This window comes from Centropristis striata, chromosome 9 (genome assembly GCF_030273125.1).
Source record: "Centropristis striata isolate RG_2023a ecotype Rhode Island chromosome 9, C.striata_1.0, whole genome shotgun sequence".
NCBI classification, from domain to species: domain Eukaryota; kingdom Metazoa; phylum Chordata; class Actinopteri; order Perciformes; family Serranidae; genus Centropristis; species Centropristis striata.
In genome coordinates, this window is record NC_081525.1 from 21380428 (window position 1) to 21394179 (window position 13752).

At 39.8% G+C, this 13752-nt stretch overlaps 1 protein-coding gene across 3 annotated transcripts in view; it reads right to left on the minus strand.

Annotated features, from left to right (window-relative positions):
• lrrc7 (leucine rich repeat containing 7) overlaps positions 1-13752 on the minus strand; it is a 145693-nt gene that overhangs the window by 117255 nt on the left and 14686 nt on the right. For all 3 annotated transcript variants that reach the window (XM_059342072.1, XM_059342070.1, XM_059342071.1), the window contains exon 2: positions 766-1050. The gene's annotated coding sequence lies outside the window, so the exon portion shown is untranslated. The remainder of the gene's footprint in view (positions 1-765; positions 1051-13752) is intronic.

Genomic DNA, 13752 nt, shown 5'->3' on the forward strand with positions numbered 1-13752 from the left:
AGAAGTACTTCTCTCTTAGAATCTGGGTTTCTGGTTTTATTTGTGGGTGAATATAATCTGTAGCGTCTTAAAATATGAATGAGGATAGTGATAGTGAGATACTTGTTACAGTTGCAGTAATGAAATGGCGTAAACATAAAAAAAACATAATGGTTGAAAATTTAAAACCCTACACAAGTGCTTTAACAGAATACCCAGGAGCCTTTGCAAATTTATGCCATATACTTGAGCCGGGAGATCTCGCCTCTTTCGTGTGGTCTATTCATGGAGCAGTTTCATCATTTGGAGGAGTTGTTGTCACCTCTAATCAGCAGGGAAAACGCTAACACTGTGATTTACTTCCTATGGGGATTTAATGTTGTACTAATGTACTTTTTCCTGCCATACATGACAATGCAACTAATTTGATGGCAAGCCTGTAATTTTGTGCATTTAGTCTCCTTGTTTCCATGTTTGTGAAACCTCCCACAGCTTTCCAACATCTGAACTGAAAGGACTGTGTCTGACAGTTTTTGTAACTTTGCCAAACAAGACAGCAATCATGCATGTACGTATATAACACTTTGCAGGGTTTGAATTTCTGTCTTGATTCACTATTCACACAATCACTTTTCATCACTTTTAGTATGTATGCAACACCACAAAATCTTTCAAGGACACACTGTCTGAAAGCCTGTGCCATGATCCACATTTTTATGACCGCATAAAGACAGACTTTTTAGATGAAGATCGTGGAGGGGATGGGCTGCACCCCTCGTCTCCTACCTGTACTTTGGGCCAATGAAGTTTCAGATGCCGGCGTATGAGGTGTTGGTCCAGCTGTCAGTCACCCTGAAGATTAGTGGTGGGTGGAGCTTATATCCCCGGGTGACGGTCTGTGGTTGGTCAGGTTCATCTCTGCCTCCTTGTAACCCCACCCACTGGGCCCCTGCAAGGCCTTATGGGTACCAAGCTCTGCTGAACATGTTTGTGTCTATTTGTCGTCAGGTTAAGCAGTCAGTAGCAGTCGTCTCGATAAAACTTCTTGTGCCGTCTTCATGTAGGTTTCCTCTGCAAACAGAAAACCATGATTCTGTTAATCAGGAAACCTTTTGCAAAGTCAGTTACAGTTGTTACAGCCTTTGCGTTCAACCTCTATTGTGAGATATGCAATGAAAAAAGAAAACTATGTCTTGCTTGCAGCAAGAACAAAAACACTTTTTTGGACACTGTCAAAATATTAAACTGAATATATTCTAATTTAATTATAATTATAAATGCTGACTCCAGCCACCTTTCCTTTGTCACTGAAAAAAGAAAATACTTGTTACGTATACTCGTTATGTAATGTTGCAGGTCAAATTGACCCATTTCAAAGTTTAAAAATAAGAAAAATAGTTTTCCGTGTTTTTTCATAAAAATAAAAAAACAAAAATGTAAAATAAAATTTAAAAAATTCAGATTCATACATTTATTTTTTTATTTTTTTTTAAATGTATTATTATGCCTCCCGCCTGCGGCTCTTCTGTGTGGAGTTTGCATGTTCTCCCCGTGTCAGCGTGGGTTCTCACCGGGTACTCCGGCTTCCTCCCACAGTCCAAAAAAAACCATTCACTTAGATTTAATTGGTGACTCTAAATTGCCCGTAGGTGTGAATGAGAGTGTGATTGTCTGTCTCTATGTGTCAGCCCTGCGATAGTCTGGCGACCTGTCCAGGGTGTGCCCCGCCTCTCGCCCAATGTCAGCTGGGATAGGCTCCAGCCCCCCACGACCCGATTGCGGATAATCGGTTAATGGTAATGAATGTATTATTATTTACTATAGGGCTTCATAGTGCAACAAACAATATTTTATTTTTTAAAATCTATAATAGTTATCATAGATTACGTACAAATTCACAACCTTTGGTATCTCCAAAAATGCTTTCAACATTTCCAATATCTTTCTAAGGGCACGCTCACACATATGCAAAAGAAGGGGAGTCATCACTTTTGCTATTTTTCATTTAAATTAAATGATTTAAAAGATAAACTAAATGCATAACTGTTCAGCTTAAGAATCGCTGTCCTCTTTTTTTTATCAAGCGTAATATCCTAATGTAAGCTTCCTGCTGTCTGTATTTCCTGATTTATGATTGTAGTTTTATAGTATGTAGGTTGTATGCACATTACAGTAATTTACACTTTGAGTTCAATATGGTTTAATAGATCTTTTAACACTTCTTAGATGGTGTCTTATATATATTTACACCTGGTTTAATGGTGGCTTCTTGAGGCTTGTGATTTCATTGTCTCTCTACAGACACACACACACACACACACACACACACACACACAATCTCTGGATGAACTATATGACGGTGTTACTTGAAGAACACTCCAAAACAGTTATGTAAAGTGACTCTTGATGAGTTTAAATGGATTTAGATTGAGGATGTTGTCATAACTGGACTCTTTACATTACATTAATGTGGACTACAACCAGTCTACACACCACTTGTTTCCCCTCACACAGGGTGACTCATGGGTGCACCCTCAGCACAAAAGTTGTGCATTATTCTTCCCTGTTTACAGTGTGTTCATTAACACCGAGCTGCAGCTCCACAAATAAAATGGAAGGATTGCTCTGTAATGTGAAATGAGCAGTAAGACGAACAAACAATGAGATAACAACAGCAGCAGCAGCAGCAGCAGCGGCCTGCATGTGTGTCAGTTTGTCTGTCCAAGAAATCCGAATGACATCCAATAATGTGGGGATGCTTGTCACCATGGCGATGCAGCATGAGTCATTGTGAGGTTCGTTGTGGAGACAAAGGCCTGTGTCGGGTGTATGATTATGTTTAGAGAGAGAGGCTTTGCCTAGATACCAGCCCAGTATATAAATATACGTTATTATAGAGTTTATTCTCAGCCTCTCCTTTCCACCATGCTATTCCACACATGTCAATCATTCTTCCTCTTTCAAAACAAAAGCCCATTCGCAGCCTTAACTTGCATTCTATATACTCTCTATCTTTCTAGTATCTCTGTCCAAGTGGCCCAAGTGAATCACTGACCTATGTATGTGCTTGAACACACATGTTGGAATAACATTAATTTATCATTTCTGTCACAGCTAAGCCTGTCAAGATAACCACATTTTGTCAGATGATATGTCCCAGAAATAATTGTAATAAACAGTATTTTTGTGACAATTTAATAGCAGTTTATAATGATAACGTAACAGCATAATAATGCAATCAAACCCTTTCAAAGAGCAATTCACTTTTTGGAAAGAAACTCCTACATATAATCCTCTTCCAAGGCAGTTTAAGAGCCGGTTCGAAGCCAGGGCCAAAACCCGAACCAGTTCCTCCCATTTCGACAGCCATAGAACCGGCTCTCAGCCAGGAAAACTGGCTCCAGAGCGGCACCAAATCTTTTCTGGTCTTACGTACATGAACCACTTACGTCAGGGGCTTGGGGTGGGATAGCTAATAGGCTACAACAAGAAGAACTAAAACGTGTGTCATTCATTTTAATTTATTTGTGTAACTGCAATGTGATCGACACGGGCTAGTGTTGGCAGGCTAGCATTAGCTTATAACAAAGGCTAATACCAACATCTTACATTCAGTGTTAACAAGAACATAATCCCCGTCCATGGTATTCAAGACGAGCAGCACAAATGTGTTGTACATATTATGTTTGGATGCCAATGTAGGCTCACAAAGCCAGGAGCAATATTTGTAAAGAGATGATGTAGTCTGCCATTGTTGTTGTTATTATGCTTGCAGAGAGGGGAGACGTATATGGAAGTGACATAATGACATGGCTCTCGAGCCTTTTGAAAAGCAAACAGCCCAGCACAAGAAACAGATACGTGTTGGTCAAAAAGAGGTTTGAGAAAGCAAATGAATGAAGAGAAGCAGCACAGCAGCAAGATGTTTCTCGGCATCGTTTTTTCTGTTCATTTAGCTCACGGGCCGTGAAAAAATGCTTAGGCGCTACTCACAAGTCTTATGGACCTTTGCTGAGCTTAATAAATTGAAAATAATCACTGTGACAGGCCTGAACCACTACTTCTATCTAAGTTTCTCACATTCCTGTGTTAAAAATTGTAATTTAAGATAAATATATCTACCAATCACAACACAGCAGTGTGTGACATAATGTACTGCTCAAAAAAATAAAGGGAACACTAAAAATAACACATCCTAGATCTGAATGAATGAAATATTCTTATTAAATACTTTGTTCTTTACATAGTTGAATGTGCTGACAACAAAATCACACAAAAATTATCAATGGAAATCAAATGTATTAACCCATGGAGGTCTGGATTTGGAGTCACACTCAAAATTAAAGTGGAAAAACACACTACAGGCTGATCCAACTTTGATTAAATGTCCTTAAAACAAGTCAAAATGAGGCTCAGTAGTGTGTGTGGCCTCCACGTGCCTGTATGACCTCCCTACAATGCCTGGGCATGCTCCTGATGAGGTGGCGGATGGTCTCCTGAGGGATCTCCTCCCAGACCTGGACTAAAGCATCCGCCAACTCCTGGACAGTCTGTGGTGCAACATGGCGTTGGTGGATGGAGCGAGACATGATGTCCCACATGTGCTCAGTTGGATTCAGGTCTGGGGAACGGGCGGGCCAGTCCATAGCATCAATGCCTTCGTCTTGCAGGAACTGCTGACACACTCCAGCCACATGAGGTCTAGCATTGTCTTGTATTAGGAACCCAGGGCCAACCGCACCAGCATATGGTCTCACAATGGGTCTGAGGATCTCATCTCGGTACCTAATGGCAGTCAGGCTACCTCTGGTGAGCACATGGAGGGCTGTGCGGCCCCCCAAAGAAATACCACCCCACACCATTACTGACCCACTGCCAAACCGGTCATGCTGGAGGATGTTGCAGGCAGCAGGACGTTCTCCATGGCGTCTCCAGACTCTGTCACGTCTGTCACATGTGCTCACTGTGAACCTGCTTTCATCTGTGAAGAGCACAGGGCGCCAGTGGCCAATTTGCCCTTCTTGGTGCTTGGTGCTTGGGCTGTAAGCACAACCCCCACCTGTGGACGTCGGGCCCTCACGCAACCCCCATTGAGTCTGTTTCTGACTGTTTGAGCAGACACATGCACACTTGTGGCCTGCTGGAGGTCATTTTGCTCTGGCAGTGCTCCTCCTGTTCCTCCTTGCACAAAGGCGGAGGTAGCGGTCCTGCTGCTGGGTTGCTGCCCTCCTACGGCCTCCTCCACGTCTCCTGATGTACTGGCCTGTCTCCTGGTAGTGCCTCCATGCTCTGGACGCTACAGTGACAGACACAGCAGACCTTCTTGCCACAGCTCGCATTGATGTGCCATCCTGGATGAGCTGCACCACCTGAGCCACTTGTGTGGGTTGTAGACTCCGTCTCATGCTACCACTAGAGTGAAAGCACCGCCAGCATTCAAAAGTGACCAAAACATCAGCCAGAAAGCTCTCATAGGAAGTGAGAAGTGGTCTGTGGTCACCACCTGCAGAACCACTCCTTTATTGGGGGTGTCTTGCTAATTGCCTATAATTTCCACCTTTTGTCCATTCCATTTGCACAACAGCATGTGAAATTGATTGTCAATCATACTGCTTCTTAAGTGGACAGTTTGATTTCACAGAAGTGTGATTGACTTGGAGTTACATTGTGTTGTTTAAGTGTTCCCTTTATTTTTTTTGAGCAGTGTATAAAGCTTGCATTCTTAGTTTTTTCATTTCCAAAAAAGGAAATATGCCTCTGAAAGTAAATTTAAAAAAGCAGTCATAATGCATTATCAACAAAATTAAAATAAATACAGTCAAGTCTGATCAGGCAGATAGCCAATCGTAGTTTAGGATAATAGAGTGGCACCTCGGGTGGAAAATCAAATTTCAGGGATGGATTTTAAGCACTACTTTAAAGTCCTTAGAATTTCTCACCTTTGTGTCAGGTATCATGGGGGATACACCATCTCCTCATCATTCATTTAAACTGGCTGTGTTTCAGCACTGCCTCACTCTGTTATTCAGCGGGTCTGGCAGAAGCAACAGAGAGGAATCTGGCTCTTCTAGGGACTTCTAGGAGCACCATGGATGATAAATTAAAATTGGGAAATGGGCTCAGGTCCATAATTATTCAAAAAGGGTTTCCTCCAGATAATGTTTTGTGGTGAATGTTGGATCGTATTTATCTGCCTATAAATCACTTGTTTATAGGATACATCCTGATACGTCTGCTCTCATTATCAACATAGTTACTGATAGTATAACATTACTTCCTGCATTAACTCAATCACTTTCAGAGCTGGTTTTTATCCTATTTTCAGCTTTAATACTGGGCATTCCATTTTTTGTATTTTGGATTGAGCCTTTTAAAATGTATTTTCTTTAAAAAGTTTTATTAGGCTATTTTTATGTAGTTGTTGGAAATGTATTCACCTTTTCTGCAAGTAAAACTTGATTCCAGTGGATTATACCACTGTTTATATTGTTTTGTTTTATTATGAAATACAGCAATGCTTTCTCAGTGTAGGTCAGTCATCTTTGTTTTATGAACAGCTAAAAATGATGATTTATAATAATATAAAGCCTCATATTGAAAGCTTGACCCAGTAATTACATTATGTTGATAAAAGATATGAATACAGATGTGCATCATTCCTATAAGTGCCCTCAAAATCTCCTCAGAGCATCTGAGATTTGACACCAACTAAATGGAGGGAAAGACGAATGAGCGGAAGGAAATTGTTCTGTGGTCCTCCCCACAGTTTTTGAAAGCTGCCACAGACAAAGTCTTTTTCTCTCTAAATACTGTGAATGCTGACTCCCCTGCCCACCCACAGTCTGTTGGCCGCTTCACCCTGTTCTTATCTGTGGAGAAAAAAAAGAAACAAAGCCAGTGCCTCCTGTTGGATGAATAGCTGCAGTTTCTAAAGGATGTGAGGAGTGATTGGAGGTGAGAATGGGATGATTTTAAAATGTTCGATGTGGATACGTCAGAAACCAATTTATACTTAAAATACTGTCATTTCTGAACTGGAGAATCCACAAAAATTAGAGTCTGTCTCGACTTTCGTTTGAACTCATTCACTTGTCCTGCCTTCCCTCTTACACCCTCCTTCTCCCTCCTTCCATCCCGTCCATCCTGGCAAACAGAGTGGGAGCGAAGGGTGAATTAATAAAGGAGTGAAAGTGGAGCACAACTCCCTGAGGTCCGCCTTTTCTGGGACGCTGACACAGAGAAACACACAGGCGCACACACAATGACAACACAATCTACATAAAGACCCCGACACACACACACACACACAGACACACAGACACACACACACACACAAATGTGCGCTACACACATTCTTCTTGTGCATTACTGGGGTGATGAGATGGGAAGGAGGAGGAGACACAGAGAGAAAACAATCTATACATCCCATCATCTGCATGCCACTGCCTCAGAGTGGGAGGGACATGAGGAGGGATTGAAGAAGGAGGAGGAGGAGGAGGAGATGAGAGGGCAAGAGCCACGTGAGGAGGGATGCATGGAGAGTGTCGCCCAAGGCAGAGAAACTTACAATGGTCCCATACTCCCTGTGATTCCTCCTCTCATCTCCTCTTTCTTGTCTTTTCCTTTACTCTCTCATTTCCTTTCATCTTACCTATATATCTTTTTTCTTTCCTTTCCTTTCAATGTCACAATGGTCCCCCACTAACTCTCCTTTCTTTTCATCTTTCCTCTCCTCTTGATGAATATAAATAGATTTATTGCATGTAGAATGCAAAAAACCTTGTAATTATACCTTGGAGCATGAGATTACTAGACCTCACTTGTCATGCAGTGGTGATGAGTGTAAACCCCTTAACAGTTTCATGTGATACTGGAGTGAGACCTTAAGAATCCATTGGCACCAACTAAAATAATGCTCCAAAGTGAGAAAAAGCAGTAAGAACGCTCAGACGACACTCAGGTGACGATCTTAAAAGTACATCTGTATTTTTACTGTATTGTATTTTATTGTGAAGGACGGAAGTACAGTCGAAGTGTGTTGATAACGATGGTTGATAACGGTGACATTTATTTGGCTTACCCAGAAATATCCAATTTCCCCTGAAAAACTCAGCAGCCCCCACTGTTTTACAGTGAGGAGATGCAAGTGTCCGATATATGATACAGATAGCGCACGGCTAATTCACCGGCGTTAGCATCCTTTTGTCGACTCTGGTAAACCCGAGCCTAACGTACACGGTTAAAACGATATACAGTCTGAAAGATAAGAAGTTAGAATCAAGTTTTACATCAATTAATTAACTGGAAACATAACATGATAATTTATATTAGTGGTTAATGTGAAATTTGGATGGAATGTTAGCCAAAAGCTGTCCGATGTGGGATACAGTGACGCTAGATGAAAACTGATTCTATGGGTATGGATGAGCCTCCTCTTTAGGCATGCCCACTTTATGCTAATTCAATGCAGTTTGGGGTAAAGAAATATCAGACAGGTCTCCCCTCAAAAATGTCAATATAAGCTGTTTGTACATGCAGCAAAATACGTCAAACATTTACGTTTTAGACTGTATCCGCCACAATCTTTGCGGACAGCGTAGTAATGATTGATAGCATTGCAAAGTTTAAATGGCGGCAGTCACATTCAGGGAATGGGGTTGGTGTCCCATGTGGAAACAAGAGTAAAGGACTTCTTATGTTACTTACATTGTTAACGTAACTTCACTGTCTTACGGTTGCTGAATTTCATTTTTTATGTAACTTCCGTGGCTCACGTCACTCTTATAGCTTCCCTTCCAGCATTTACATATTTATTTACATTTACATTTATTTATTGTTTAAACCGTCTTTTAAAACACACTACCACAAATGTTTTGCCCTTAACCTAGGTCAGTGGTTTTGTAGACTAAATTGACCGAAAATGCAGCCTTTTTTACAGGCAGCGAACCGTACGTGTATAAACAGTACTGTGCAAAAGTCTAAGGCAGGTGTTAAAGAATGCCTAGTAGGATTGACACTGGTTTGAAGGCAAAGGGTGGTCACACCAAATATTGATTTGATTTAGATTTTTCTTCTGTTCACTCACTTTGCATTTTGTTAATTGATAAAAAAAACTATTAACATTTCTAGTTTTGAAAGCATTCTTAATTTACAGCATTTTTTTATTTCATACCTGCCGAAAACTTTAGTTCAGTACTGTATAATGGTGTGTGTGGTATTTTTTAGAACACTCTGTGGTACCGTGAGCCGCGAAACGCTCATTTTTGCTTTTTGTGTCGTTATTGGTGATATCAACAAACGGTCAATCATTTAGGTTGGAGATCTTTTTGTTTTGGCCTACTGTATTTGAATATTTGTGCTTACTGTGGTCCCTGTATGTGATAAATCTAATCTGACAAATTCATCGGCAGAAATATTTCAGTCTACTGTGAAAGATAAAAGAGAATATATACATTTAGTGCCAAATCTGAGTCACTTTCCCACTTTAACTACACCTTAAATGTGTCTTAAAAGATTTGTATTGACAGGTTGCTTTACAGTTAGAATGGGAGGTATTGTTTGTTAATGGCTTACACTAATAAACCTGTTAATAATTAAGCCTCCCATAGCAAAGAATGAAAAGCTTCCCTCGGGAGTTTCGTTGTAATTCAAAGCGTTGTAGTGGGCACAGTCAGGCACTGGGGATCAAGCCAGCAACTCTTCAACTACTCACTAGATTTTCTAACAGATCTGCCAACCAGTGAGCTTGTCCTCCCTCTGCTCCATCCATCTCTCCTTTCTCTCTGCTTTCATCTCTTTTTCCCTACAATGTGCTGATGGAAACAGAAAAAGAGGAAGAAGGGAGTGGATGAATGAAATGAACTGAATGAATCAGTGAGTGAAACCTCATAAATTAATGTGTGAATGAATGAATGATAAAACGTTTATGACAGGACTACAAAAGCTGCCGTCAGTTAATAATGCGATCTATTGTCACCAGGACGTAAAAGGTGGATTTTATTTTATTTAGGAAACTGCTGGTGAGTGTTGAGATGTGTTGACACATGGTAATGGTTACAGAAGAAAAAATAAATGTAAAAAAAATACATAATACATAAATACCTAAAATACATAATACCTATTGGTTTGTCTGAAAGTCTGAAAATAATTTTACTTTACATGAAATAAAATCAATGCAAATTGAAGGAGCCATCTCCGTTTTGGATATTTTGGCACATTTGTTTTAAGTTCATGGCAATCCACACATCCAGTAGTTGTTAACTTCTAAAGTAGTTGTTGACTGCTTAAACTGAACTGAACCGATGTTGGCATTGAGTGCACAAGCAAGAAAGTGCAACGCCATGAATGCCTTAAATCTCTGGAGTTGCCAATGACGCCAGCGTGACCAAATCACATGACTTCTTCATGATGTTATGACATAAAAACAAAGCAGAATGGAGCCCTGCCATCAACTTCCCTCTTAAGTACTCTGAAACTGAGCCAGTTTTTGTTTGGTTATGATAAGCCAAGTAAAACCAGAGACAAGGTCAAATTTATTTAATAAAAAATTATGTAACTAAATATTATCTTAATTTGACCTCTTATATGTTATATTTGAAACTGGTGTTCACATTTGTAACATTTAAAAAGTAAAAAAACACATCACTTTTAAAATCCGATTTCATGTTGGGGGTTTTTTGTGTGTTGTTTGGGTTAAAAATTTTCATAGTTTGAAAAATAATCATAAGTTCATATGGGTGAGGTTGTACTGAAAAAATGATACCCACATGGCATGGCAATAATTTTTTAAGCAGTATTTACAGACAGAATAAAAAAGGATTCAAAACCGGACAAAATAGCCCAAAACTCAGAGAGCTACAGAAAAGTTTTCTTTAAGAGTGTGCCATTAAAGTGTGCATATTATATATGCTTTTACTATGAACACTTGGAAAGTCAAAGTTAATTTGGAGCATACTCACACCCGTATATCCCTTACCCTTTCAGTGTTCCCTGCAACTGTCGTGAATTGCTTCCTAAAATAGAGGTGAAATTTGCATTATTTAAATAGGACTTTTCAGTCTAACGTAGTTTTCTCACATTAAAAGTCAAGACAAAACTTTGAGAAGGGTCTGGAAGCATGATTGTGCTTTAGGATAAGCTCCTAAATTGTTAAGTTTAGGTGTAATATACAAAACGTTTATACTAGTAAGGCTTAGAGCCTCCATAAGGCTTTCGTGACCAACTATACATATAGTGCTGGAGTGTCAAATATACAGTACAGACCTGTATGAATGTTAGATATCTGTGCCCTCCAGTGCTGGAAGAAGCAAGCACAGCTTTTACTTTGTTACAAGTAACAGTCTTGCATTTTAAAAAAGTACAAAGTAACAATAGAATATTATATCATATCACTGGACTTTAATTAACCTTTTCCACACAAGACATTTTTGATTCATCATTGTCGGAAAAGTACAGGCGAAATTTATAACATTAATCATGACTCAGTTCCAGTGCGTGTCCCAGTAAGCTATTACAGTGAACCAGCTACACAAGACCACAGCCTACACAAAGTGGAATGCAGCCATCATTAAAGTTGCCGAACACACCTGTGCTTTTCCTTCTATGACATGTCGAAATGTCCAGCTTGAAAAAAACATCTATTACCGATGCATTAATGTGTGAGCATCACTAAGTTTGCAGCTGTAAAGGTGGAGCTAATTTCAACTACTTTACATACTGTATTAATATACTATATTACTTGATGTATGGTTTGTGCCAATAGTCTGTGTGTGAAAAGTATGAAAAGTAAAGAGTACAACAGTGCCTCCCAAAATGTAGCACATAAAGACAAATACTCAAGTAAAGTACCTCAAAATTGTACTTAAAACAGTACTTGAAAAAATTTACTTAGTTACATTCCCACCCTGGTGCCCTCTGAAATGCTTAAAAGTAAAGTAAAAAGCTATTTTCTCAGGGAGGAAGGCTGGCTGTATTGATGAAAGCACCTGCTCATGAAATATTAGAGATTAAATATTGACAAAGCACTAAGGCCTGTTTGAGTGTTTCATCCCAGAGAGGAGATGAAATGTTTGTCTTGACTCCACGTAGTGGCAGAAACTGGAACAAGACTGTGGTACAGCAGGGAGAGGATGAAAGCTCATCAAGCTACAAGGTAACAAAGACTCAACAGACAAAAAAAAAAGATTTAGAACATATTTAGAAATAAAACTTTTGAGTCTTTGCGTCTGTTTTTTAAAAGAAACCTGATTCCCAACATCTTCATCTGCTGTCTGAGGGATTACCTCTTTTCCTCGCTTTGTCTCTCCTGCATACACTTGAATGAAAGCAGCATTTTACTTGATGCAGAAAAAAAGACGCAAAAACACACAAACAGAGAGAATAAAGCGGTGAAATCAGTGAGGAGAAAGACTGAAAAAGATAGAAATAGAGCAAAAAAGTGAAAGAAAGAGTCAGAGCTAGGAGCAGCGAGAGGGAGAAAGAAAGAGAGCCTCTTGCAGAAGCCCAGGGGGTATCCTGCTATCCCAGAATGCTTTGCTCTAACCTACTTTGGTATTTCTGTTTCTGTCTTTGTCTCTGCAGCGCTCTGAGTGGGCTAGCTACCCCATACACACCATATCTCACTGAGTTTTGTTCATGTGTGTGCTCTTGAATTACTATCCTTCGGAGGGAAACTTGAATACACACCTATTTGTTCCTGTGTATGTTCAAAGTGGGGACCCCATGTCCGTGAGCATCTCACTAATGACCTCACTATTCCTGAAGATGTAATAAGAGGCCTTTTGTCTCTGCTGAGAGGGTATAAAGACACACACACACACACACACACACACACACAAACACACACACACACAATGCTTAGAGTACAAGGAGTGATTACCTTCTTATGTTATAACGCCTCAAAACAACAAAGCACTTGTGTGTGTAGTGTGTGTGTGTGTGTGTGTGTGTGTGTGTGTGTGTGTATTCATCTGTATGTAACTGTCATTGTGAGTTGTGCTGTGTGTCCTTGACTGAATGTAACTGTAATACATATTTATGTGTGAAAGTATGGGTGAATGAGGATGTGTGTGTGTGTGTGTGTGTGTGTGTGTGTGTGTGTGTGTGTGTGTGTGTGTTTGAGAGCTATGTGGACTGAGTGGGCAGCCTGACGACCAGCTCAGCAACACTCTGTAACCATGGAAACTAATGAACGAGTACGGAAAAGAGGAGTGTGATGAAGAAAGGAGAGGAAATCTATCTATCATCCCTTCCATCTCGCTCAGTATTTTCCATAACCTGCTGTATTTATTTAATAAATTGTTTCATGCACACTAATCAGATCATGCTCAAATTATCGAAGTTCACTTTCACTCCATGTTTAAATAATGTAAAAGTAGCAAGAAAGTAGGTTGTTCACACTGACTGTATAAAAACCAAAAGTGAAGCCAAAGCATCTCCATCTCCATGATAACCAACCTAAATGACAGAATAGGTCGTTTGTTAAAGCAGTTCATGGTACAGAGTGAATCATTCTGCAATTTCATTGAATTTTGGCTACAAAACCACTGATCTAGGTTTAGGGCAAAAAACTTCCTGGTAAGGTGTTATAAAAGACCGTTTAAAAAGTTTTTAAAAATTACTTTAATGCCAGAAGTGAAGTAGTTACAAGGAGAAAGTGAGAGAAAAACAGACATCTCTACGGCCGATACCTCCAACACTCAACAACTTTGAAACATCTAGACTGATAAACAGCACTACAGGTAAGAGATAAAAATATGTATTTTTGATTTGGGG